A 27,133-nucleotide genomic window follows, 5' to 3' on the forward strand; every position below is an offset into this window, starting at 1 on the left:
CCTCGGCAAGGCGTGTTTTGCAGGATTGTGTTTTGCAGGATGATATACCAGAGGTGCAAGAATTCTTCTTGGTTAATTTAACTTCAGTGGAACTCATCATGAACCATTCAACGTCATCCCCACCTAAGCTAGGTAAAAACATCTTATAGCAAATTATTTTTACTTTTCCTTTTTAATGGTTTATATTATATTACCTTGGGAGATTACCATTATTCCTCTTACTTACCAACTATGCTGAGATGAGACATGGTTATTTAGAAGAAACATCATAGAATATGAAATAGATTTATTATTACACTTAATCTCTTGCTTTTTAAACTCTGGGAAAATTTAAATTAATTTTCGTAGAGGAGTTAGTAATTATCAGTTGGAAAGGACAATTATTTGAAAAGTTTATTGGTGATTTTTTCATCTGATTTTCATTTACAAACTACAAAATGGAAAAAAAAAAGTAAAAAAAAAACTTTATGTGGCTACTCTGCTCACTCTTTTAAAAAAGTCTGTTTTTATTCTTTTATCACTTTTAGGAAACATATTTTATGGTTTTCCTACTCTTGCAATGATCTTTATTATTTGCTTAGTCTGCTTCTCATTTTGCTTCTTCAGAATTCAGTAGAATAGTAGTCATTAGCTTTAAGAACTGTTGGATTATCCTGTGGTACTAAAGACTAGTTATATAATGTCAGACATCTTCTTTGACTCTTTTCCCTTTTCTTTGCATGCTTATAGAAGTGACTGAGTTAATTCGTTACAGATTGAAAGGTAACTTGCAAGACTCATTGCTGATTTGTGAATAGTTGAGTCTAAAATATGAAAGGAGTAGCATATAAGAATGAAAGATTCATCCAAACTAAACAGTGTTGTATAGTCTCACTTTCTCTTTGGCTGTCTCCTTGAACCATGACCATTTAACACTGATGTGACACTGCATTGGGTCAGCTTTACTTACAATGAGAAAATAATAGTTTTAAGTCATAAGGAAAAAATGTGTTCACATAACATGTCAGTGAATTCTTCTGGTAGAAGAAATAGCCTGACTCAAATACGTGTGTCCGCGTGTGTGTCTGTGAGCAAACTCTTACAGATCCTGGGTGAACAGATCTGACTTCAGGGTGACATGAGAAAATGCAGGAGTGAAGCAGAAATGTCTCTAATTGCCATTACTCCCTCAGGATTTGTAAACCTCAGTAACACTTCTGTTGTCTGTGTAGAGCTATTGCTCATCGTCATCTCTACCTCATAGTGACAGGCTTAGATTCATGGCAATAATCTTCTACTTTTGTTCAGTTTTATCTGAATTGATGGAAAAATGTATATGGATCTAAACATAATATACTTATGGCAGACTCGGTGAAGTCAATTTGGTTTTAGAAAGTAAGTTGAAGTTTATAAAAAGTAAACAAGTAAGTTAAGGTAGTTGTGTGGTGCGGTTGTCTGAAAAACAACAACCTATTTTCTGAGAAGTATTAAGTTTTGACTGTAAAGTTCTGGTCTCTGAAGTTAGTAGACTTTTCTGACATTAACCTATTATTTGGTGTTTTTCACACTGCAGTGTATTCAATTACGATTTCAGGCTAATTGTAAATACCTGTATGTCTTTATGGAGCAGTAGAATATTACAGTATGTGAACACCCCACAAATAAATTAATAGTTGTGTATTTGTAGTGAAATCTGAGGTGTGCCATTAGAATGTATGATGAGGCACTGAAGCACAAATAGAAGATGAAATGCTGAATCATTTATTATTCTTCCTCATTGTCTTTCTCATACTCAGAATGGCAAATGCAAAATATTGAATGTCATTGTAATAAACACTTATAGTGAAGACAAATTAAGATTCCATCGCAAATCTAGACTTTATTATTTTCTAATGTTTTATGTGCTGTTTAACTTTCTACATTTTCCTTAGTCTTTTTTTTTTTTATGCATTATTAAATATTACAGTGCTAATTCAAGACGCATTATTGCACTTCTAGTAGTAAGGACTCTTTCCAGTTATCTTGCCCACTCCCATTTTCTCCTACACATTTTTTGTAAAGACACTGTAATATTAGTACCGATTGAATAAATGCTTCTGTGATTCTTGAAAATCAAGAAAATTGATTTTATTGTTCTTTAATTTTTGTCTTTCTGTTTTGCCTTTTAGATGTGGAAGGTTTAGCTTCTCAAATTGTTATCGATGCTAATGATGGTGTAAGAGGAGTAATTGAATGGGAAGGTACCAAGTAAGTCTCATCTTCCTTGAAGAACTTACTGTGCCAATTAGTGATTGGTGTTGCCCATTTTCTTTCTAAAAGTAAAACTCCTGTTAAAAATAGGGCCATGTCTTTGAGATGGTAAAGTAATCATTCAATTCAGCTGAACTAGAAAGTGGGATTCCCACACTGAAAACAAAAATTCACTATTCATCTAATCAGAATTCTTTTACTTATTACTACTTTCACTGTTGTCCTTTTATATCACCAATTTGCCTAACCTCCCCAGCCTGCATCAACTCTTCCAGCCTCACCATTCATGTAAGCAAAAACCAAAACAAAACAAAACAAAAACCTCGTGTTACTTAATTCAATTTAGATAAGAGAAAAAAGGTAAAAAGGATGCGTTAGAGAACTATAAGGTAGGGAATAATTCAGAGTGAAAATGTAATAAGAATGTACTATCTTTTTCAAAAGAACATAATCAGTGAACATTGAGAATTATTCTTTTTATTTTAGTTTTGAAGTTAGTGAATCTCATGGGAATCTGACAGTAATGGCTTACCGAAACAGAGGATCATATGGCAATGTGTCTGTATTTTTTTATGCCCAAAATTTGGAGGCCCAGCTGGGTTTGGATTTTAATGTAACCTCAAGGGTAAGAAGCAACTCTAAATCTAGTACTTTTTATTCTTTCAGCTTCCGTAAAAGAATATCTTCTTGATTATTCTGCAGAATGATCAGTAGTGATGCTAGATGTTTCAGCTTGTTTCAGTTGCTTTGGTAATCTAAATAGAATGAAATAAAAATATTCTTATTCTTACTATTTATTTCTTTTTTAAAAATATATTTTTTAATATAAAGCAAAATGTAAACTTTCAAACATCGATTTCAAATTTAATTTTGATTAGACATACAAACTTTTTCATAGACTATTTTTGCAACAGGACTTTCAAAATAAATTATTCTTTCTTGTCCTCATTCTGTAATGTGCTGAACCTTTATATTTCTGATTCAATCAGTTTATAAGGAACAGAGAATATGGCTCTTCCTATGCTTTCCCTTCCTTCCTATTTCACAGAATTCTGTTTACCGTAGTCAAAAATTTCTGTGTGATATTAACTGATGTAAGTATTCGGTGCTTTATGTGTTTCAACGCTAGACTCTTTTTTTTGCTGATGGAGAAAGGCATAAATCTGTTGATGTCATGATTTTTGATGATGAGATTCCTGAAGGTGATGAGAAGTTCCAGTTAATTTTAACAAATCCATCTCTGGGGCTGGAATTAGGGGAGAACACAACAGGTAAAACTTAGTTTTAATGTTCCATTTCTTTAGAATTCTGTGGCACACATTTTAATTCCACTTTTCTGAATAATCATATTTCAGAAAGCACCATTGTCCTGCTATGGTGAATCTTTATACTCCTTTGGAAGGTTCTGAAACATCCCTGTGAAATCTGTGCAATTAAAAAGTTTATATGTAAAGCAATGAATCAGAAAGCACGAAGATGAGTTTTTCAATGTGTACTACCTCACTGAACTGAGGTCTTTTTAGAGAGTTCATAATCCTTTTCTAGGAGAGACTATATTCTTCCTGTCTAGAGATCTTCCTAGTTAAAGTGAAATGCCTTCCCATTCTCTTCAGGTAATGTCATGGACACATAAGCATTATATACACACTAAAGGAAGAATGTATTTGTGTTTATGTTATGTATTATGTTACTATATATGTATATTTATATTTTACTACGTTAACCAAAGAATATTTTCATTATTTCTTTTTCAAAAGCTACAATTACTATACTTGCCAATGATGATGGCCATGGAGTTTTGTCATTCAATAACAGCAATCACTTCTTTCTGAGAGAGCAAACATCTATCCATTTGATGGAAAGTGTTGCAGTATTGAATATTATCAGAGAACCACCTCAGGGAATATTTGGCACTGTGACTGTTCAGTATCTTGTAAGTGAGATTAATTCTTCAGAGGCAACAATGGATTTGACCCCTTCTCAAGGATATATTGTGCTCGAAGAGGGAGTCAGGTTCAAGGTAATATGCTAGTTATTACCAGAGAAGTCTAGGAAGCTTTTTTTTTGGAAATATTGGAAAGATTTCAGAAATGTCTGTGCTTTATCTTCTGTTTATTTTTTCTACTTCTTTCATTCATAAAGTGAATTGAGTCATGAGCTGTGACTGATTTCCTGTTATTATCTGATGTGGAAGTGTGTGAAAATTAAATGGGCTCATCTTTAGGTGTTTCTTAGTTTGTAAGGGTTGAGGTAAATTGAAAACAGTACACTATAGATAACGTTCATGTGTGCTTTGGAACAGTTCTTTTTATGTAGTCAATCTATAGCTGAAATGCAAACTTACTTTAAATTAAAGTGATAATTTGCAAGCCTAATAGTTAAGATCAAAGTAAAAATCCCATTCTGTAATTTAACATTTTAGTTAGTCTGAACTAAACAGAATGTGCTGCAACAAATACAAAAAGTAGAACAGTTGTCTGTCTTAGGATTGGAAAATAACTTAAGTATTAAGCTCACTGCCTCTATACTGTCCTCACAAGAATGTCAGCTACAAAATGAACTAGCTTAAGTTTGTGAATCCTGACTCTTCTAAGGTTTAATCACAATTCGATTTATTTATTTTTGCCAGTAAAGCTGGTGAAGCTAGTGTTAGCATATTACAGGCAATAGGATAGAAACTGAGACAAACTTTTCTTGGAAACACTGGTTTTCAATTTCTGGCCTTTAGATGCATTTGGAATCACAATGCAGCAGATCTATAAGAAGTTGGAGCCTTCTTAATATAGTTGGTAAATATGGTTTATTGTGGAAATGAACAGAAATATAAAACATTGTAAATTTTGTATTATTTCCAAATGCATCATCACTAACTTTTTATTTTGTACAGCAAGGCTATGCGTACCTATGAAATTTTTTGCTTGTTTGAGTAGTGTGAAGGATGACAGTGAGCCCCAAATGAAAGTGAAGCACTTAGCTTTCTCTAGATTGCTCTTTGCTAGTTTGAGATTGCCTTTAGAAGACCTGATCTTCATCCACAGTGGTGTAGGAGAGGGAAAGAAGCATCGAGAGGAAAGAGTATTTCAAATCTCTCACTATTCTTGCTTTTTTTTTTTCCTTTTCCTTTTCTTTCTTGACAGCACCAGTAGTGAGATTACCCTGTTTCCCTGAAGATAGCTTAGCTGCCAACTAAAATAAATTAAAACCAACTTAACTGATTACACTTATAGCTGTGTTGTGAGTATAAACTACCCAAAAATGTATGGAATAAATAGAGAACAAAAGTATGAAATTAGGATCAAAAACTTCAGAGGATCATAGGATGAGAAAAGAAAGAAAAGAGAACAACAACAACGAAAAGTGAATATGCTCATCTTAGTGTTGCACCAATGGAGGCCACTAGATGGATGGCTTTAGAACCTCAGTCTGAACTCAGTCTGAGCTTGCCTCAATTCTGTCCTCTCCAGCTTCATGAGCTGCTCTTCTCCTGCTATGCTATCCAAAGCCTTATAGTGAAATAAATTTAAAAAAAAGGTAGCACATTCTGATAGAGCTGTGTCATCATCTGTTATCATGTCTCAATAACATTGTATGCTTGTTTTGTTATCAGACGCTGCATATTTCTGCGGTACTAGATGAAGAACCAGAAATGGATGAGCACTTCATTGTCACCCTGTTCAATCCAACTGGAGGAGCCAGACTAGGCACGAGAGTGGAAACTATGATTACAATATTACAAAACCAGGCTCCACTAGGGCTTTTCAGCATCTATACAGTTGGAAATAGGTACTTTACACTGATCAGTAAAAAGGAGATAGTTGCTCATACTCCAAAGAGATAATATTTCTCTACAATTTTGTTTTTGATGGATCGCATTAAAGAAATTCAGCAACCCAATTTGTAAATCTGTAACTTTGAAAGGTATTGTGAAATACTATTACTGCTAAACAAAAGAGTAGAAAAATGCATAAAAAGGACTATTCATAATCCAAAATTTCAATTTATTTATTATTATTTTTCTTTATAAACTAATACTTCACTAGTGCCTACATATTCCACTGATAGTATTCCATGTTAAAAGTTCCAAACCTCATATCAGTGTCCAGGAAGTCATACGTTTTATAATTTACTTTCATTTTTAAACCTGTAAAAAATATACTTTCACTGAAGGCTGTTTTTCAGAAGCAAGTGACACATATGGACTGCCATTTTTAAAAACCATTCAGCTGAAACCATACAGATTAAATAAATTTACTATTTAAATAAAAAATGTATGTATGCTATTTTATTAATACATTGATATTTAGAGTTAATAATTTATATTAATATTTAATAATAATATTATCTAAACATTTATTACGTGAATTTAATATACTTAAATTTCAGTCTGTTTAAAGATTTTGTTGAATTGCCTATGATTTTGCATGATTGTAGTAAGGATCATTGGGAAACCCTAATTAATGTAGCTACATTCAGATTATCAGATTGATTATTGATAATATCAGATCAATATCTGATATCAATATCTGATATCAATATCTGATATTGACAATATCAGATTGACATTATCAGATACTGAAACCTGTTATTAATATTTTCTTTTTATTTCTGTTGTATATTCTGCATCTGGAATTGTACAGTAAAAATCTTATTTTTATTACAGCAATGAATATACTATAAAATAATTTTTTCCTTATTTTTATGATTCTCACATTTAGGACAAATTTCATCATAATTGAAGAAGCCAACACTACAGCTTATTTGAAAGTTTCACGGAGTAATGGGCTTAACGTTTCTGTGAGCGTTGAGTGGGAGACATCATCAGATACTGCATTTGGCATCAGTACGTTCACTTTACAGAGAATGTCCACTGCTTTTGTAGAAGTGGAGATAGTAAGAGAGTAGCCAAGCATACAGGAGATGTAGCTTGGGAATGTAAATTCAAGTATTCAGACACAATTCAGTTAATATTTTCCTATGTAAGATTTAGTAGATAAAATACTTTAGCTGCTTAAGAATCACCTTGTCATCAGCCACTTCTGCCAGTTTCAGTAATCTCTATTTCTGTCTTTGCTGCTAATATGAACATTATTGTCACTAGCCATTTATTTATTTATTTATTTGTGTGTGTGTAATAAAATTTGTTCCGTACTACTTGTAACTCAGGATCTTTCTAACACAGTATAAATGACATGTGACATGCAAGAGTCTAGCTCCTGGAGTTTAGTTCTGACAAGACGGTGCTTAGGGACCGTCTTGGAATAAAAACATGAACATGTTGTAAATGGGGAACAAAACATGAACATTTTGTAATTTGTCTTTTTTTTTTTTTCTTTACTACTTGCTATCTAGCTAATTCTCTTGTTAGCTAAATTCCAAGATCAATTATTATGAGTCAGACTCAAATTGCCTATATGTCTTCCATGTGCAGTTGTAATGAATGAAAAATACATTTACTGCTTAACTCTCATTATATCCTTAGCATTGTAACATTTCTATGTATTTATATACACTTATAACAAATACTAAGACACAACTTCATCATTTCTCATACTAGGTCTGGCTTTGGGAGGTAAATAATGGGAATGGGGTTAGAAAAGATCTCAAGAGTAATATAATAGTAAATAGTGTTTTTATTTTATTTTATTTTATTTTATTTTATTTTTTACTATATTGCAGGGGGTGGTATCAGTGTCCTATCTGTCTTGCAAAGTTTTGTGGAAGAATCAGCATCTGGTTGGTGTTTCTTTACCTCAAGAGAAATCCTGTACGGTGTTCTGTTGCGTATGCCTCCAGCTTTGTTTTCTACTGTCTACCAGTGGAAAGGAGTATTTGTTCCTGTTGAGGTAAATGTTTGTTTTTGAACACCAGACATGCTAGTTAATAAGGAATTTAAGTCACAATCTTACTTTTTTTTTATTCTTCTTGCAGAATTTCAGTATGTGGAATCCTACAAGTTGTGTGTCTTTCCAAATTGGAGCCTCTTCCTACCTTGTGGTTACTCATGGAGGAGCCACACAGGGAGCTTCTAACAACAGTGTGTATGCATTCATGGCTGGACACAGATTGTTGTGGGTAAATCGATTTTAATTTTAAAATCTTAAAATAGTATGGGTTGGCAAGGACCAAGGGAGGTCCTCCAGTCTGGCCATGTTTTAGAAAAAAGCACTCTGTGTGACAAGAGTTAGTTTTGTGTCCTAAAATACTACATAACTTCAGTGATGTAAGTTTGTCATAGTTAGTTGTTTACATTGTTTGTATTTTTTATATATTTACATTTGAGGGTGCAGGGAGGATTACCTGGGAATCACAGAATCACAGAATTGTCTAGGTAGGAAGAGACCTCCAAAATCACCTAGTCCAACCTCTGACCTAACATTAACAAGTCCTTCACTAAACCATATCACTAAGCTGAACATCTAAACGTCTCTTAAAGACCTCCAGGGATGGTGACTCAACCACTTCCCTGGGCAGCCCATTCCAATGCCTAACAACCCTTTCGGTAAAGAAGTTTTTCCTAACATCCAACCTAAACCTCCCCTGGCGCAACTTTAGCCCATTCCCCCTCGTCCTGTCACCAGGCACGTGGGAGAACAGACCAACCCCCACCTCTCTACAGCCTCCTTTAAGGTACCTGTAGAGTGCGATAAGGTCGCCCCTGAGCCTCCTCTTCTCCAGGCTGAACAACCCCAGCTCCCTCAGCCGCTCCTCATAAGACTTGTTCTCCAGACCCCTCACCAGCTTCGTTGCCTTTCTCTGGACTCGCTCGAGCACGTCCATGTCCTTCCTGTAGCAAGGGGCCCAAAGCTGAACACAGTACTCGAGGTGCGGCCTCACCAGAGCCGAGTACAGGGGCACAATCACTTCCCTAGCCCTGCTGGCCACGCTGCTTCTTATACAGGCCAGGATGCTGTTGGCCTTCTTGGCCACCTGGGCACACTGCTGGCTCATATTCAGCCGACTATCAACCAATACTCCCAGGTCCCTCTCGGCCAGGCAGCTTTCCAACCACTCATCTCCCAGCCTGTAGCTCTGCTTGGAAGTGGGGGAAGAAATTCTCAAGCAATCAAGTCATAGAACATTTTCTGGAAAATGTATGATAAGTTATGTTAATTCTGTAAATTAGTTGCTTATATATATATATATATATATATATATAAAATATAAAGTTTTAAAAGCTATTTCATGTATAGTTTTATACATAATTTTGGAATTCTTAACATTCTATGCGTACTTTTTCTCACTATATACAATGTAATATAAAATGTATTTGTTTATATACATATGTAGATAAACATAGTCACCCTCATATTTCCCTTGCAGATACAGACTCTTTCTGTTCTGGATACCAGACGTGTGAAACATTTTGCAGTGGAGGAAGAAGACTATTTGATTATTGTGAGTCACACAAACAGTTCCAGTTCCATCCAGGTTTGAATATTCTTCAGTCTTCTCTGGCTTTAATGTGGGTAGTTTGCTTATTTCTGAAAGGATAATGAAAGGAAGTAAATCTATAAGCATGTATTTCTGACATATTATTTTTGTTTCTATTGGAAATTTATAACAGTTAAAATTCCAGACTTGTTTGGATGTATAAATACTCTCTACCTGAGTGTACAATTTACATCTGGTTTGTTTTTATTGCTACTGTTATTTCAGTTTTGAAATGTAGCATGTAAACAAAGAAGTAGCTTCTGAATATAAACCTGTTCCTCTGAAGAGCAGGCACAGCTTCTTGCAGTAGGGTTAATTACCAATTACTGAGGGAACATTGTCATAATATATGCATTTTATAACACCCTCTGGGATAAGATGCTGTTGTTACTCCAGCAGATGATATTTGCAATAATACAGAGGTTGTATTAGTAGAACGAGTAGCTATGCCTTATTGACAGCATTCTGACAATATAATTTTGTATAGGACTTCTCTGAAAAAACATAAGAACATAAGAAAATGTTAGAGCCACAGTACTAAGCCAAGCTGCTTCTGGGATTTGTGGATATCTTCAAAATCTGTTACCTACAATAGCCTAAAAAAGTGACCAGTGACCTAAATGATTGTCCTGAGTACATTTATAGCTAGCTATCTAATAAACGACTTCATGATGGTGAAAACCTATTTTTAATGGGTGTAGGAGCTCCTAAAAATACCAGTGATGATATGTCAGTGCTTTGTGTATGTTGACTATGTTCATTTACAGAAACAAACAAACAACAACAACAACAAAAACACACAAATTGCATTACGTGATACATTTTTATCTGAAATCTTTTAAGGTTTTCATTAGCTGAACTAATTGGTTGCTAGGAAATGTATGCCATCAGTGGACTGGTTTGCGGATTGGATTAACTTGTCTGTGGGAGTTTGATATTTCTATGGTAACAGTTTCTTCATTCTGCTGTGATATTTGATCTGTGTCTGATTGTCTGTTCCTTTTCTTCCTCATTAGTCTGCCTTAATCACAGTGAATGAGCCCAGGGGCAGAAATGAATTTGTGCCGCTCACTCTAATTAGAGAGAGGGGAACCTATGGGACGGTCGTCATAACTTTTGAGGTGAGTTTATCCAAAAGACTTCATACAGTAGTCTGTTGGATTAAACTGAGAGGCTGTAATCATAATTTATTGAAGTGTTTGCAAAAGGGGAAGAAGGACAAAATACCTACATCTACATTAGGTAGATCTGTTTCATAAAAGGGATTCATATTAACCGTCATATAGAAAATACTGTAATTATCTGACTGTTTAATTGACTGTTTAACGTTAAGAGGTACTAGAGAAAACCGAGTATATTCTGTCATTTAGAAAGGTACGTGAGGCAACATCAGTATGTATTACTAGAAAATAATGCATATTAAGTATGTAAGAAGTGTCTTATCTAAGTTTTTTTAATTTTTTTAAAAAATATTTATTTTACATACAAATATTCAAGTGAGTCTTTAATGATTATCCCAACTTTGAACTGTGAGTGCTCAGGATTTGGTGAATTTCTGTATCTATAATCATCTGTATCTTGATCTCTATCTTGAATCCCCTGCAAATGAAGCTTTTGAAATAATTAATCATGTTGAATACTTATCCTGTTATTTACATATGTGATTTGAATGTGATACAATTACTGACTTCATTGCTTTCTTTTTCTTATCTAGCTCAGACTCTATTATTTACTTTAAAATTATATATAAAATCTTTCATATAGATATTTCTGTACTAGTTGCCTGGTCCTATAGGGTAAGGCTTTAATCTAGACCTCAAAGCTTTAGTCTAGACCTGTCAAAACCAGAAAAGCTTTGCACTGGATTTTATTAATACTAAATATAGCATGAATAGTTAAAGTACTGAATATGATTCTCTGTGCAATTTTTTGCAAATATGTTTGTTTTAAGGTACAGTAAATCTTACTCTCTGGACAATTACTTAGGTCTGTCTCACATCATTATATATGTATGTTGAAAAATAATTTACAAAATGTTCTAAAACCAAAAAATCCCATATGACCTTTAAGAGGCTTTGTAGTATTTTGAGTTTGACTGTTAAATTTAGTATCTTTAATATCACAAGTTAAGATAGAAGGGACACAAAACCAGTAAGTACTATTACTTTGTCTTGGAATTTATTATGAAATACTATTGATTCAAACTGAATTTGCATGAATATCCTTTCTGTAATATGAAAGAGTCAGTTATGCATCAGAATATACTAAAGAGTCCCCATAGGCCTATATGGAAGTAGTTTTCTTCCTCTTATTCTGGAAATACGGGATTTCTTCAGAGTGGTTGTTCTGACTTACACTGTCTGCCAGAAAAGAGCAGATTTTCACAACTGAATGTTCATGTAAGTTGTAAGTTGGAGATGGCTGAACAGATAGTCATTTGTTATGCAAGTCACACTGCATATTGGTTATTGTACTTGCACTGGATTTGTATTCCTGCTTTATAGACTTCTCATCAGACAAATCAATTCTTTGCAGATAAAAGATGGTCCAAACCCAGCTGAAGAAGACCTAAGTCCAGCTAAGGGAAATATTACATTCACACCTGGGAGATCAAAGCTGATTTATAATTTAACAGTGCTTGATGATCAGGTAGGAACAAGCTGACTTCATCTTAGGCTTTGATACGTAGAAGGTTAACTGAAGTTCTGGAAAGACTTAGAGTAATAAGTTACAAAAAGGCTTGGCTTAAATAAGGTTAAAAGCAGTTCTATTTGATGAAGTGATGTTAAATTTTGGCTCTCTGGTCTATTATTTTTACTCTTTCCAAGCTCCCTCTTTAATTCTCATCAGTGAATAGTTTTAGTTTATGTGCATATCCTGGCTGAGCAGACATGTTATCTTTGTCACTAAAGAAAGAATATTACACATTGAAGATTCACAGGGAAAAGGCAGATTCAAAAATATTTTTTGTCGTTGTTTGTTTGTGTTTTTTTTTTTTCAAATATGTTTCAGGGTAGAAACATATTTGAAAAAATCCTAAAAATAGATGAGATTCCTGAAACAAACATGCAGTCTTGTGGAAAGCATGAATACTAGGTGATAATTAACATTTTTCTGTTTTCAGATTGGCCAATTGAAAAAAAAAAACAACACACACACAAAAAAACCAAACCAAAACAAAAAAAAACCACAACATAACTCATAGGTTGTGAGGCTTTCTTTTTATCTCAGAGTAAACAAAACATTCTTCTAATTTGCAACTTGTGATTTTCCTTTTTTCTTACCTGCACTTTTCTTTTGTGTTTTTCTTTTCCTTTATAATAAGCTTAAGAGGGAAAACTGAGACATCAAAATAAGTATATATGATACAAAACAGCTTAGTAAGAAATTCATAAGAAAACAATAATGGTGAAAGGTGTGTGTCTCAGAAGTGAGCACAGAACTGTAAAGCAGCTTGTTTCCTTTTTACTCTTAGTTATAAAAAATGTCCTTCCACATTTCTACTGATACTCTAGTGTTAAGAGGCTGTGCCAACCTGGGGTGCTGAAGTGTAGAAACATCTCTTTCCAATTCAATGTAATATTTCAGTGACTTACACACAGAAATAAATTATTAGGGTCTTTTCTCTTGGGAGGATGTGATTTTATTTATTTTTATTCTGAGAAATGCTCTCAAACTTCTGTTTCTAAAAGTTTGATCTGTATTTGGTGTGTCTAGTCAACGTCTTTCCACTCTTTGAAAGTCTTTCACAAGTGTATGTGAAAGATGAATTTTGCACAAAAACCTTTATTGATGATGATGATGATAGAGTTCACAAGAATCCAGTAACACTACTGTCAGAACTTAATTTGAGCTTTTAGGATCTGAGTTAGGGAAACCAATGAAACAAGTATTTTTCTGAATTGTGCAGCCTTACAGAAGGTAGGGGACTGCAGTTCTGATTTCCACAGCTCTGCATTTATAGTACTTTTCCTGTGCAGGTTTCCTTTTTAAGTATAATTGCAACTTTAAGAGAAAATTAAAGAGGCAAGGCAGCACTGGAAATCATTTATACTATTATATTCGAAGTTTGACTCATGTATTTATTGGTCAATCATGATGTAATTGAAAGCTCCACAATGCCTTATTTATGTAGGATACTAAGATTTTATCTGCAACTAAAATGGCATGTACGTTCTGACTGTCAAATGCGTATTTTTGTACTGCAAGACAGTATATGAACTAGTGAACTAAAACAAGCGTAAGTTAACATCAATTTTAATAAGATAAAATAGGAAATAGTAGTGTAGGAGAGAGGTGACAGAGAGCTTGCAAATCTCACGCTGGAAAAAAAAACAAACAACCTGCATCAGTCAATAATATTATGCAAGTTTAAGTGCCACAAGTCAAACAAGGGACAAAATTGGCCTCAGCTACAAAGACAGCGGCGTGCATACCCTTTGTGCCCTGAAACAGGATCTAAGGGTGGCCAATTAACAAATGTGTAAAAAGAGAAGAAATATTGGACCACAAGGAATTCTGAACTTTTTTTGCTCAGTAAACAGAACTACATGGAAAGGATTCATCAGCCCTATAACAAAGCAATGCCATTAGTAACACATAAGCAATTTTGTTGTGGAATTTATCTCAGAAGCAAATAATACTGTTTTTTCTGAGAGTCCACAACAAGAATGAGATGTGAGGATCTTATGTAATATTTAAATATTTCCTTCTAATCTCTCTGTATTAATAAAATAATGATATTTTCCAGTTAAACAGACTTAGCCTATCAAGACTGGGGAATAAAATGTAATAATATAAAGTAAAAAATATTAAATTCTGCAATTCAAGGCTTATAAACCCTTCTTTTTTGTCTGCTGCATCAGTTATTAGAGACTAAAGAGCTAAAACTAAAGTGCAGTTCTAAACAAACCACATGTAGAAATGCCAAAGTCTAATTAATAGATAAGCATCAGCAAGCACATTCTCAGAGCTGTGACTGAAGCTGTGCTGGGAATGTGAGTCTGTCTGAAAGTAGGAACTGTTCTTTTTCCCGTTGAATAGGAACAAAAGGGCCAAGGTAGGTTGTGTTCATATGTTGTTCCTCTGTTCTTTCAGGCATGCATAGATGTAAAATGGTGTTAACATCAGCAAATAAAGATGTCAGACTAAATAACTGTCAGGAACACTTGTGTCCAAGCAGAGCAACTTCCACAAGTTGAGTTAGGATCTCCTCACACTCTCTAGTTGGAAAGATAGAGCTTCATCTGATTCTTGCCTAGTTTTTGTTTGCCCTTTTTTTTTTTTTGTCTTTTCCCACTTTTTCATATTTCCATAGCATAGAAGTATGTCTTAGAAAATGGAAACATTCAGTTTTGAGAAGGGATTTTCAAAGTTGCAAGCGAGTTTCTTTTTGCCTGTTTATTTTAATGTGAAAAGGGTTGTAATGTTTGTATTATTTCCCTTTATTGCTAAATATACATAACATATTTCTAAGTAAGTGTTCTGCATATATTTGAAATGGGACTTACACCCTGTTGCTACTATTATTTTTCCAGATACCTGAAAATGATGAATTGTTTGTTGTTCATCTCAGGAGTGTGGAGGGAGGGGCTGAAATCAACACCACAAGGAATTCTGTTCAGATTAATATTAAGAAAAATGACAGCCCTGTGCGATTTGCTCAGAGCACTTACATGGTGCCTGAGGAAGTCGAAATGCTCACAATTCAAGTGATTCGTGGTAAGGATGACAGTGGAAAATTAATTGGACCTGATGAATGTGAAGTCTCCGTCAGTTACACCATCATAACTGGGAATTCAACAGCACATGCGCAGCTCAATTTAGACTTCCTAGATCTTCAGCCAAATACAACTATTGTCTTCACACCTCTAGTTCATGAAGTATATATGAAATTCAAGATCCTTGATGATGCCATACCAGAAATTGCTGAGACCTTCCAAATTATGCTCCTTAAGGACACGTTACAGGGAGATGCTGTTTTGGTTAATCCATCTGTTGTTCACGTCACCATCCAACCAAATGATAAACCCTATGGAGTGCTTTCAATCAACAGTATCCTGTTTACTCAAACTGTTATCATTGATGAAGACCAAATTTCAAGGTACTACAGATCTTCAAACAGTATCTCGTCATGTTAAGGGATTTGTTTGGCACTGTAAAGCATCCTTAGGATTTCACTGACAGTAATTATAAAATCAGTAGTGAAAAATTAATATAGAAATCACCTACTGTGTAATTATTATAAACGATATAGAATTTTCAAGGGAGAAAATGTCTAATTATGCAGAAGTATTTTAATATTTATGAACTATATATGAGAACTGTAAATATTTAATGACATTATCAAAATACTGAAAAACCCTTAATCTAAAAGATGGATCAGTGAAGTTGTGATGCGGCCACACACCCATTCATACAAGTGGAAAATATATTTCAGGCTTCCTTTCCCAGTAAATCTTTGTCTATACTGTATTTAAAGTCAGTCTCTGGTTAAAAAATGGTGGTGAGTGTCTTCTGTGAAGTACTGAATACCCATAGACTTCCAAAAAAGTTAAATACATGTAATTTTACAGATAAATTAAAAACAAATCTCCACACACATCTTTACAAGCAGAACTAATATCTATACAATATTGCCAGTTTTAGTAAAAATGTCCACTGCTAGCTAGTGATGGTGGTTCATCCCCAGAGAAAGAGGTAATGTATCAACCTATGATTTTATGAACAATTTCTAGTATGTAGAGCCCAGCACTTCAATATTCACTTTTTTTTTTTCTTTCTTATACACAGATACAGGAAACGTGACATTTCCATAATCACAAATATTGATAAATTATATTTCAGTGCATAGGCAAATAGTTGAGTCACTTTATTTTAAATAAAATCATTATTTAAACACTCATGCCTGACAATTGTATTTTGATATAGTCCATAAAACAGTGTAGAAATTTAGTTGAGAAAAAGTTTTCTGAAATTTAACATCTTTCCTGAGAAAAAATATAAACATGCCAACTTTCCTCTTCTCAGTATCTTTCTTACTGTAAACAAAATAAATTTTAACTAATGTCTTTAGATATATTACTCATGTCTTTATGTATATTATCTCATGAATAAGCAACCTGAGAAAAGTCTACTTCTGTGGTATGATTTCACAAATTTTAAGTCCTGACTCAAATGTCAGTAGCAGCAGTTAATATCGATTCCACTGAAGTCAGTATAAATCTTCCAGGGAACAGATAGCTAAGTAAACCGATATTAATTATAATTGCATGTTACAGATTTTTATTTTCATTCAAAACCACAGGTTTGAAGGGATCACGATCGTAAGAAATGGTGGAACACATGGAAATGTTTCTGTGACCTGGGTCATAACTCGAAATAGCAGTGATCTGTCACCTGTGACTGCAGACCTTGTTCCAGAGACCGGGGAGATACATTTTGATCAAGGACAGATGCTGGTCACACTTTCACTGACCATTATTGATGATAACATACCAGAAGAAGCAGAGCCCTATCTTCTGAAGCTCTTAGCTCATACAATACAGGGAGGCGCAGAAGTCAGCGAACCATCTGAGGTAAGTTTGATTTCAGAACTTGTTTTGAGGAGGTGATAGATAATAATTAGGGAGTAGGATTAGGATTAGGATCCACCAGTTTTGGTGGATTGGCTAAATTGAAGTAGTTGTGCTTGAGTTTAAGTGAAGCAAGCTGATGTATTCTCAGTATAAAGAGCCACATCCAAAGTCTTTGGCTTAACATATTTTATAAGGCCAGACCTATTTAATGCAGTAGCATTTAGCTTAGAATATTCCCATCATAAATATCATTGCATAACTGCTATCTTGATTGGTTGCTTGCTAAGAGAAGGTTGAGCATTTATTTTCACTTGCTTATTTGCTGTAGGTACTGGAATGTTTTACACAGAGTAACAGCTTCAAGAGGATGGCTTAGTGATTAAGACTAACCTCTGAACTTTTAAATAAGGGGTAATTAGCATTACTGACAATTCTGTGACTCAGGTCCCTACTTTGCTTTTTGAACATATGATTGGAATGAATTTGGTGAATTAAATGATTTTTTCACAGTCTGAAATATATTCAAATTATTCACTTTGGCTGCTGAACCAAAAATCAGTTATTCAAAGCTCATTCTGACATAGATGAGGCATAGCAGGAAAGTTGCTGCTATCAGTGGTGTGCTGCTTGTGCACAAGCAACACTTTGGGGCTGTCAATCTGATTTCTTTCTTGAGTGCCAATTCACTAACGATAAAAATGTATGATGACAGTCAGGACATACTTTCATGAAAACGTGAAAACTGTGGTGTATATTAATTGTAGCATTGAGTAAGTGATGCTGTTTTCTGTTTTGCAGCTTTTGTTTTACATTCAGGACAGCGATGATGTTTATGGCGTAATAAAGTTTTATCCTTTGGAGAATCAGAAGATTGAAAGTAATCCAACAGGACGCTTTTTATCCTTGAGTTTTGTAAGGGAGAAAGGAACAGTTGGAAATGTGCAGTTAGTTTATACTGCACTGTATATTCCAGCTGGAGCTCTGGATCCTGAGAGAGCAAAAGATGGCATTCTAAATATGTCTAGAAACAGCATCCTCCTGTTTCCAGAAGGAAAAACACATCATACTTTGAGTATACCAATAAGAAAAGATGCATTTCTTCAAAATGGTGCTCATTTCCTCATACAGGTATCTCAGCTGTTTTTTTTTTGTTTTTGTTTTTTAGCTTATTTAATATGAGGAATATGATTCAATAATTGATCCTTCCCCTTGACTGTAATTTAAATGACCATTCCTGTAAAAAAAAAAAAGTGCTTAGCTCTGAAGCAAAGATTTTCTTATTTAAAAAGACATCTTTCATAACTATGCTATAAAGTTTTCTATCCCTAATCATTAGTAATTAAACAAATTTTAAAACTAAAGAGGATTCAGGTACTAATCATGGAATTTATCAAAATGAGATCAGCGTTGTCTGTTGCTTGCCCCTTGAAGCATGTTTCTGCTTGGCCTCTGACTTGGAACGTGAAAAAAATAAGGTTCTTAAAATTAAATTACTGAAGCAGGAAAAATTTCAGAAATGACATGCAAGTAAATGTATCTTGGGCTTGATACAGGTCCTTCTCCAGCAGGTCATCCCCCAGCCTGTACTGATACTTGCGGTTGTTCCTTCCCAAATGCAGGACTCTACACTTGCTCTTGTTAAACCTCATCTGGTTTCTTCCTGCCCAACTCTCCAGCCTGACCAGGTCCCTTCCAACCCCTACAATTCTGTGATACTGTGATCTTTGCTCTTCCAGCTGAACTATTCTAAATTAAAAAGGGTCAAATATACATTATATATTATATGTATATTATATTGCATTTATATATAAATTTGTTAGGAGAACTTACTTTTTTTTTTCCCTGTATAGTTTTCTTCACTTTTTTCTTTCCTTTTTTTTTTCTATCTCAATTTGTAAAAGATAACTTTTATCATCGTTGAAGGTGTTGATGTTATATCCATGAATTTCAAATTTGCCAGGTTTTATATTTTCCTTATAGTCTACCAAAGACGTTGTAATCACTTCTAAGACCTTTGAAAGATTTCCTCCCTCCACATCCTTCTCCCTACATTCTCTTACAGGAGGAATAATGAGAACAAAAAGTTTTGCCAGAATTATATTGTTTATCTAATATGCAATTTTATTTATTTATTTATTTATGGCATTCACAGTTAGATTAGGAATTGCCTTCTGAAATACTAGAACACGTTAGTATGTTTTATGATTGCAAGAGGTTTGAGAGATCCACAAAATTCTTAAATGTCTAATTCCATGTATTCAATGTTTTTTTTTTTTTTTTTTTTTTGTCCTTTGACTGTAGTCAAGACACACATCTGATAAATATTTCAGAATGTTCAGTCATTCCAAGCACTTTGCCTGGATTTTCAAACTGTAGATTCCAATCTGTTTTTTTTTTTTTCTGTACTTTCTCCATGAACTATAAATAAAATCTTTGTTTGAAGAAATTAAATCAGAGGAGCTTTCCAGCTCAAATAATTAATTTAGAAACTCATAGAGAAGGAAAACACCACTATTTATCACTGTGACAATCCTTCTGCATCGTGAATAAATGATAATCTCAGTGAACATGTTTAGAATGAGTTGTACTTAGGCAAAATAAAGAATTGACTCAGGAATCAGCAGAGAAGCAAATGAAACTGTAGGATGAATAAAGGTACAGGAGATAATGTTAATGTGAGATATATTCCTTAGTGACACCTTCAATTAAATAACGTGCTGTAATCAGAGATGCGGTTTTTGGTATAGCTAGGAAGATTAACTCTGAAAATTAAGCTCATAAACTAATTGTTATTGTTCAAATAACTATATATTTTTTTCTCTTTGTACTGGTTTCCTTTAAAAGGTACTAAAGGAAACATTGCAGAAAGAGTAAAATCTCTGTTCTTTATTGATTATTACTTTATTCCAAAGGTACCATACAGGATCCAAATACAGCATACACTTTAAATAGAGCAAATTGTTTTGGCTGTGTAGTATTTCAGAAAGTTTACTGAGCTAATAACCGCACAATGGTGCACTTTCATCCTGTTAATTGCAGAATCGGGGCCTATGCTAGGAGAAAGCTCAGAAAAGAGGAGAAACAAACAGTGCCATCATCTGTTCTTCAGACTTTTGATAACAAGTTGGAATGGTTGAGAATCAGTTACTAAATACAGTATTTGTAAAACATTTCCATCTATCATCAGATAAATGTTCATGCATATTTCTGGGTGTTACTCAAGCAGTTGTGGAACAAAATATGATACAGCCCACATATTTATAGAGTTTGGTTTCAAGAACTGTAAGACTTTAAAAATCATCTTTTGAAATGGTGAACCATGATTACTATATGAATTTAAGAAAGGCCACTATTTTATCCCCAAAAAATAAAGCTTTACTCTATGATAACACCTGATAACTCCAAGAAAAAATGTCAGTGGGAGTTTATGCCCCAGTGAAATGTTCACAGAAATATATGCAAATCTGTTATGGAAACATTTATTGTAATGATGCATGTAGACAGAATCACATGGAATAAATAATATTTAAAGGAAATAATTAAACAGGCAAGTTCTGCTTTCCTTGGTGTGTCACTACTGGTGCTGGGCTTAGCGAGTGATGCTTCCCTTTTAAAGAAAAGGATGAAAAAAAATCTATTTCCTCTTAGTATCTATAATCTATCAGAAATGCAGTGACAAGTAAAATACAGTTTTGAAATACTGTACTGAATTTAAATTCTTAATGTGGCTCTGGTAGTTCTTAGATAGAGAATTCCTTAAAATTTTGTGGAGAGGAAAGAAAAGTGGATTATTATTTGGCTGTTTGATCAAGGGCTGTAAATTATTATGACTTCAGTGATTTCCCTAGATTTTTATCAATGCAAGACACAAAAAATGATGTTAGACAATTGCCTATGCTGCTCATCAATGACTGTTGTTAATAGCTCTAGTAATGTATCAGCTGATCTGGAACAGAGTCTCTCTCTCTGGCTTGATCTGTGTTTAATTACATACACTAACATGATTTGTCTGGGAGGTGTACCATTCTGCTGACAGCTCAACAATATCCACTTAATTTCTTTGACATGTCTACTTACAAATTTTTATAACAGCAGTGCTATCAGTAGGAAGAATTTGCTCTGGAGATGTATACTTCCTTTATATGAAAATTACTCTGAAATGTCAGAACTGTTCTGACTTGGTGCTGAGGCTTCTTATTTCTCACTTTTCTTTTACTTTTTCCTACAGCTGGAAGGAGTTGAACTGGTGAATAGAATTCCTCTAGTCCCATCTGTGAGTCCTAGATTAGGCGAAATTCGAAATATTTCTTTGAGGATTACTCCAGATATTGCAAATGGAGAAATAGGCTTTATTAGCAATCTACCGATTATTCTTTCTGAACCAGAAGATTCCCCTGCTACGCTGGTAAGTAAGCCTTTTTATATTGTCTTTTGCTATGGAAAACTTATTTGGAGAAGGTGGAGTTTGCTGTATTCAGTGTAGCATTTGACAATTAATGTGAGGAAAAGCCTTCCTGTAAGTTCTGTCTTATCCTAAATATTCTCTTCTTTAAAAAAAAAAAAAAATGCTCTGAAATAATCTGTTACTGATTTCCAGAGAACTGAGATTGGTCTTTGCTTTCTGTGTAAGTATCTAAAACCAGTTAGCCCTTGATGCTCACACAGAGCAAAAGATACTGCAGTTAGTCTCTCTCACCAATTGCGAGCATAGTCATGTAAAGTAGGACTGAGACAAATCCTGAATAAGATAGATCATTTCCCATTCTCAAATTAGAACTGGCCAAACTTTTGTTTTTATTATTATTTATTCAAATAGTAATTTGCAAGGGAGTAATCGGTTTTGCATCTACTTTTGCAAGTCACAACAAATTAATGTGTTTCACAGGTTTCCATTGCATTGCATCGAGATGGGACTGATGGTCAAGCAACTGTGTTCTGGAGTTTGAAACCCTCTGGTCCCAATCAAAAGGCGGTAACACAGGATGATATAAGTCCTTTTAACGGCTCCGTGGTTTTCTTATCTGGACAAAGTGATACCACAATTAACATCACCATTAAAGCTGATGATGTACCTGAAATGAACGAAACTGTGTTATTAACTTTGGACAGGTATTGTACCCTATTCTCTATTCATATGTATCAGCTGCAGTACTCAATTTATGCATAACAGATTAGCACAGTGTTAATTACATGGTATTGCTTGCATTGTGTTGATATGTGTCTGAAGAAATAGTGGGCCCTTGTTTCAGACTGTGTATGGGTTCTTTGACTGGAGATCAATGTAAGAAACCATTTTGCATTTATTATCTAATGACTTAACTGTTTATATTTTCATGAAAATTCTGTATGCTATTTAGAAAGTTCTTTCAGTTTTGATCTTTTTTATAGCTCTTGGTTTTAACACTTTTTTTTTTTTTTCGGAAAAATAATATTTAGTAAGATAATGGGAAAAACTAAAGTGAGAACTAAAAAGCAATGCAGAACTTTTTCTGTCAGAAAAAACATTTATAACTTGGGTGTCACTGTAGAATTAGACTTGCAGTTTATTTGTTTGATCTGCATGTTCAATATTCCTTGATAATTAGATACTTCTGTCAGCTCATAGCCCCCAGAATATCCCAGTGTGACTATTATTGCAGTCTTCTGCTAATGAGAATGCAGTGGGGTTTCTGAAGCACAGTGTTCTGGTCTCCCTTCTCATCTAGTGGAGGATTTTAGGATAACAGGCTGTAAGGGCCCTCAGGTGATACTATTATCTGCATGTGAACACTGTTCAGAAAACTTAAATTAGTTTATAATCAGGAGTCTTTTCCCTCTTTGAGTTACTAACAAGAGTGTCTTGGCTATATCGTCTGTCCTGCTTCCCACAGCTCAGTTACATAAGTAAATACAGAAATACCACCACACGTGCTCTTGTATTACCTCCTATTTGTCTAAGGTACATTTTCCACTTTTACTGAAAACATACTACAGTGGTCTGCCAGCACCAGCTTCCACACTGAACATCTACTACTTACATAGTCCTTACCTTATGCAGAAGAAGTATTTTTATTCTGTACAGGAAGCGTAGGCTAGCTCTTAGATATCCACAACAGATATCCACAGTGATTCCACATTAGCAAACAATAGGCAAGAAGCTCCTCACGCTGTTGTTGATCACTAGAAGATCCCATTTCAGAAAACATGGTTTTCGAACATCTTTATGGCACACAGGGAAGATGTTATTCCTTTGCGGGATTGGCTTGCTTGATTAAAAGGTGGCTGGTTAATGCATGTAGTTCAGAACTAGTTATTTTATTCTACCTTGGCTACTCATTACATTAAAAAGGCAATCCTTTTCAGAATAAAAACAGAGACTATTGCAAGCAGTTCTCCGCTTTCTTTCTGTGGGAGAAACTGGTTTGTCTCAAGGAATTTTTTTAGAGTCTCTGGCACAAAGGGGGAAACTAGGATTAGAAATGATGGTTCAAGTTTTGAGTGTAAGGTGGCCAAGAATGCAGAGTGGTATTGAGGTAAACAAGTAAGTAGATAGAAGTAAGCAGCATGAAAGGGTAACTTTTTTGATTCACGTGTGTGAAAGTACAGTTTTCTGCCATTTATCCTGAGTTACAACTGTAGGCTATACCTTGAAAATGGTGGCTGCAACAGGGATTGAACTGGCAGCTGAACAAATACAACCAGTGTTCTGCTTTTGCTGTGTATGGTGCAAGCCGTAGGCTCTGTTGATCATGAAGTGGATGGTGAAAAGTGTGCCAACAGTAAGCAGCTTTCCCACACTTGGCAGGGTCAGAGAGTGAACCGAGGAACAGGTGGTCTGTCCTGGAAAAAGAAGTAAGCAAGGAGGAGATAGAATCTGAACTTTTCTCTAGACCTTGGTAGCATCCCTCACTTCAACTAATTAGCAGAAGCCAAGAATGAAATGACTGCAGAGATCATCCTTTCAGTACTAGACATGACTCTTCAAATTAGGGTTGAAGGATACTGGCAGGGTTACGTGTACGCCCGTGCTATTGCTTTCAGCCTGGTTGGTATTTTGTGGACAAATAGAAGATTTCAGTTTCCGAGGCTGGCAGCCAGCACCTCACAGCAGTAGTGAATGAGCATGAAAACAAAGATGCACTGTGCTGTAGATGTGCTTGTACTGTTCCGTAAATTGTAGCATAAGTCAGCGAGAAAAGAAAGCATGTAAGAACTTTAATGAAACTATAGACATAGACATATGTTCATAAGCATTCAATGTATTGCAATTATTAATAGCACGGGTAAAATAATCAAAATAATTAGTTCTAACAAGGATGTATTATTTACGGCTTAGTGGTATTGTCAAGGCAGTTCAATTTTAAATAAGCTTTAAGTGCATCCATAACTATATTTTTTCCAAGCCATTAAAAACAATGTTATCCTTTCTTGCTTTATGCTCTCTATACTTAGACCACAGATATTAAAACTAGCTCTGAATTTTGTCCACAAACTGGAGGAAAATGTATAACATGAAAAATATGATTCCAAAGAACACAGATGAGTAATGATGAGTAATGAAGGAGCAAGAGAGTCTTGTATCTGCTGAAGCTTCTTTATATTTTCTTTTTTTAGGAGCAGATTCAGGTTGAATGCCTGCCCTATCTGAATAGGCCTGAATTGAGACCAAGCATAAATAAAACCAGATGTCTGTAGTGAAATCTATGTGAGAAAGGAAAGACCTTGGTCTTCTTGATGAATGTAGGTGGAACAGGCCATGGAAATTGTGTGTGTGCTTTGTGAGAGCATATATGCATACTAGGGCTGTTCATTTTACCTGGTAAGCACAAACAGAAATCAGTTTTTTTTAAATCTGATTGCTGTTTTTTCCTTCTACACAACGTAATCTCTCACTGGCAGTTATCAGCCCCCCAGTTAAGGTGCAGACAGCTATCAGTTTGGCACCTGGCACAACCAGAGGGCCAGAACCTGCAGGGTATGTGGGCTGGGGACGTGGCCTGTGTTTGTGCTCATGAGTGAGTGGTGGTGAGACTGAGAACTTGGAGACTTTGGGATCTGGGGATAAATCACTTTTATTTTGTGGAAGTGATAATCAACAAACAGACAACTGTTTAGGCAGTCCTTATGCTCCAGCATTTTTTGAGTCTTAACTCATGGAAGTTAGGATGCCAGAACAGATCCATATGCATATGTTACGACATAAATCTCATTTACTATATATAATAAACTGAAGCAACGTTATTTGAAGATTTTTATTGTTCTAGTGATTTCTGTGATGGGATACAGATTTCCATAGGCTGACATTCTGTCATCAGTTTATGTGGAAAATGATTAGACCTATGAGTTATGAAGTAATTTTTTGAAAATTACAAATGTAAAATACAGACTTGACTATTTCACTGTGAAATATCTGGCAGTTTTTAAACATTTTTGGGTTTTAGAGGTTGCTACATGTCAAAAAGTTAGAAAAGCATAGGAGGGCCATTTAAATCACTGTGTAGTGTTGATGGACAGGGCTTAAGGGTTTATGTGTTGTGGGTTACTCACTGCCATACTGCTTAATGGAGCTAGGATTTTCTCCTTACTTGGTAATTCCCTTTGGTTAGTGTCTGTTTCAAAACCATATCTATCTTACTTATGTAAATTTTCATAGAATCACAGAATAGCTTGGGTTGGAAGGGACCTTAAAGATCATCAGTTTCCAACCCCAGTGCCATGGGCAGGGATGCCACCCATTAGATCAGGTCGGCCCACAGCCTAGTCCAACCTGGCCTTGAAAACCTCCAGGGATGCCTCAAGGGTTTGATCAGACTGCGTTTTAACGGGGAAAAAGTCATTTGAAAATAGTAGAATGTTGAAATGAGTGCGCTGGACACCTACTGCTTGTTTTCATTACTTCTCAAAATAACAACATATCTCTCCTGCTATGACTCAGAAAAATTAAAATAGCCTCAAAAATCAAATAAATGATGGATTAAACCTGGAGAGAAGGTGTTTCCTCTGATGAGAGGCACTATGGAAAGTCTAATGTGGCAAATCCTACTTTAATGCAGTTCTTTAGAGCTAGAGCCTGCCTCTAATTAAATCAGTAGATAATCCTGAAAAAATTGAAGAGGGGGTGAACACTGAATGCAAGCAAATTGAGTAATGTTCCACAAGCAATTTCACTTCCCCCTTTTTGAGATACCCTGATAGAAAAGAAAGTCTTTTAGAGAAGTGTGGTTTAATAATGACAGCCATGTAGATTCACAGTGGAAATTAAGTTTCTCATGTGTCTTTCAGAACACTCAGGTTCTGCAGAAATTCCAGATTTTGTCAAAAGTTATTAACTTCAAAGCTATTTTTCATTTATTTATTTAATTATTTTGTGGTTCTAGTTAGTTCTTAACATTGAAATTCTCATGGTACCTTAAACTTAGTCAAAACTCTAATTTCTCCTATTTTCTTGTACTGCATGTTTAAAAAAGTGTAAGAAACATTTTGAAGCTCCTGTCAGTTGTCCTAATTCATCTGTAGTTCTTGCTACATAATAATTATGATTTTTTTTACTGAAAGAATTTCCCTAATGATCAGTCATTTCACATTAGTCTTGTTGTATAAGAAATGCTTTACACACTTTGAGGTTGTATTTCTTTTGGCAGCATCATAAGCATTGCCAGGGTTTACTGTCTGTGACGATATGAAACTTCATGTCCATACATAGCCATTTTACAGGAAAAAATAAGCTGAGGATAAAAACAGGGAAGTGGCTTTCCCAGTGATTGGTATCACCTTATTCCTGGTCAAGAGTTCTTTTCACTAGCTGGAGGAGCTGCTGGCCACGGTTAAGCCACCATGTCAAAGCAGCTGTTTTAACTTTTATTGCTGCTTCTGAATAGCCCTCTTTGTCCTGTTTCCATACTGCTGTCAGAGGAACA

General features: G+C 34.8%; 1 long non-coding RNA gene and 2 pseudogenes across 3 annotated transcripts in view; all 3 read left to right on the plus strand.

The window, feature by feature from the left end:
• LOC310891796 (adhesion G-protein coupled receptor V1-like) overlaps nt 1–10,086 on the plus strand; it is a 73,886-nt pseudogene extending 63,800 nt beyond the window's left edge. The window contains exons 37-46 of the transcript in view: nt 39–132; nt 2,148–2,226; nt 2,716–2,854; nt 3,359–3,500; nt 3,987–4,249; nt 5,837–6,012; nt 6,945–7,069; nt 7,906–8,072; nt 8,158–8,301; nt 9,550–10,086. The product of the transcript in view is annotated as an adhesion G-protein coupled receptor V1-like (transcript). The remainder of the gene's footprint in view (nt 1–38; nt 133–2,147; nt 2,227–2,715; nt 2,855–3,358; nt 3,501–3,986; nt 4,250–5,836; nt 6,013–6,944; nt 7,070–7,905; nt 8,073–8,157; nt 8,302–9,549) is intronic.
• The window catches only part of LOC310891811, a 294,710-nt gene that overhangs the window by 197,113 nt on the left and 70,464 nt on the right, over nt 1–27,133 (plus strand). The gene's annotated exons all lie outside the window — the stretch shown is intronic.
• The window catches only part of LOC310891797 (adhesion G-protein coupled receptor V1-like), a 74,727-nt pseudogene continuing 59,191 nt past the window's right edge, over nt 11,598–27,133 (plus strand). The window contains exons 1-7 of the transcript in view: nt 11,598–11,611; nt 12,165–12,309; nt 15,198–15,763; nt 16,967–17,237; nt 18,036–18,365; nt 21,466–21,642; nt 22,123–22,346. The product of the transcript in view is annotated as an adhesion G-protein coupled receptor V1-like (transcript). The remainder of the gene's footprint in view (nt 11,612–12,164; nt 12,310–15,197; nt 15,764–16,966; nt 17,238–18,035; nt 18,366–21,465; nt 21,643–22,122; nt 22,347–27,133) is intronic.

Source organism: Anser anser (genome assembly GCF_964211835.1).
Source record: "Anser anser genome assembly, contig: HAP1_SCAFFOLD_100, whole genome shotgun sequence".
NCBI classification, from domain to species: domain Eukaryota; kingdom Metazoa; phylum Chordata; class Aves; order Anseriformes; family Anatidae; genus Anser; species Anser anser.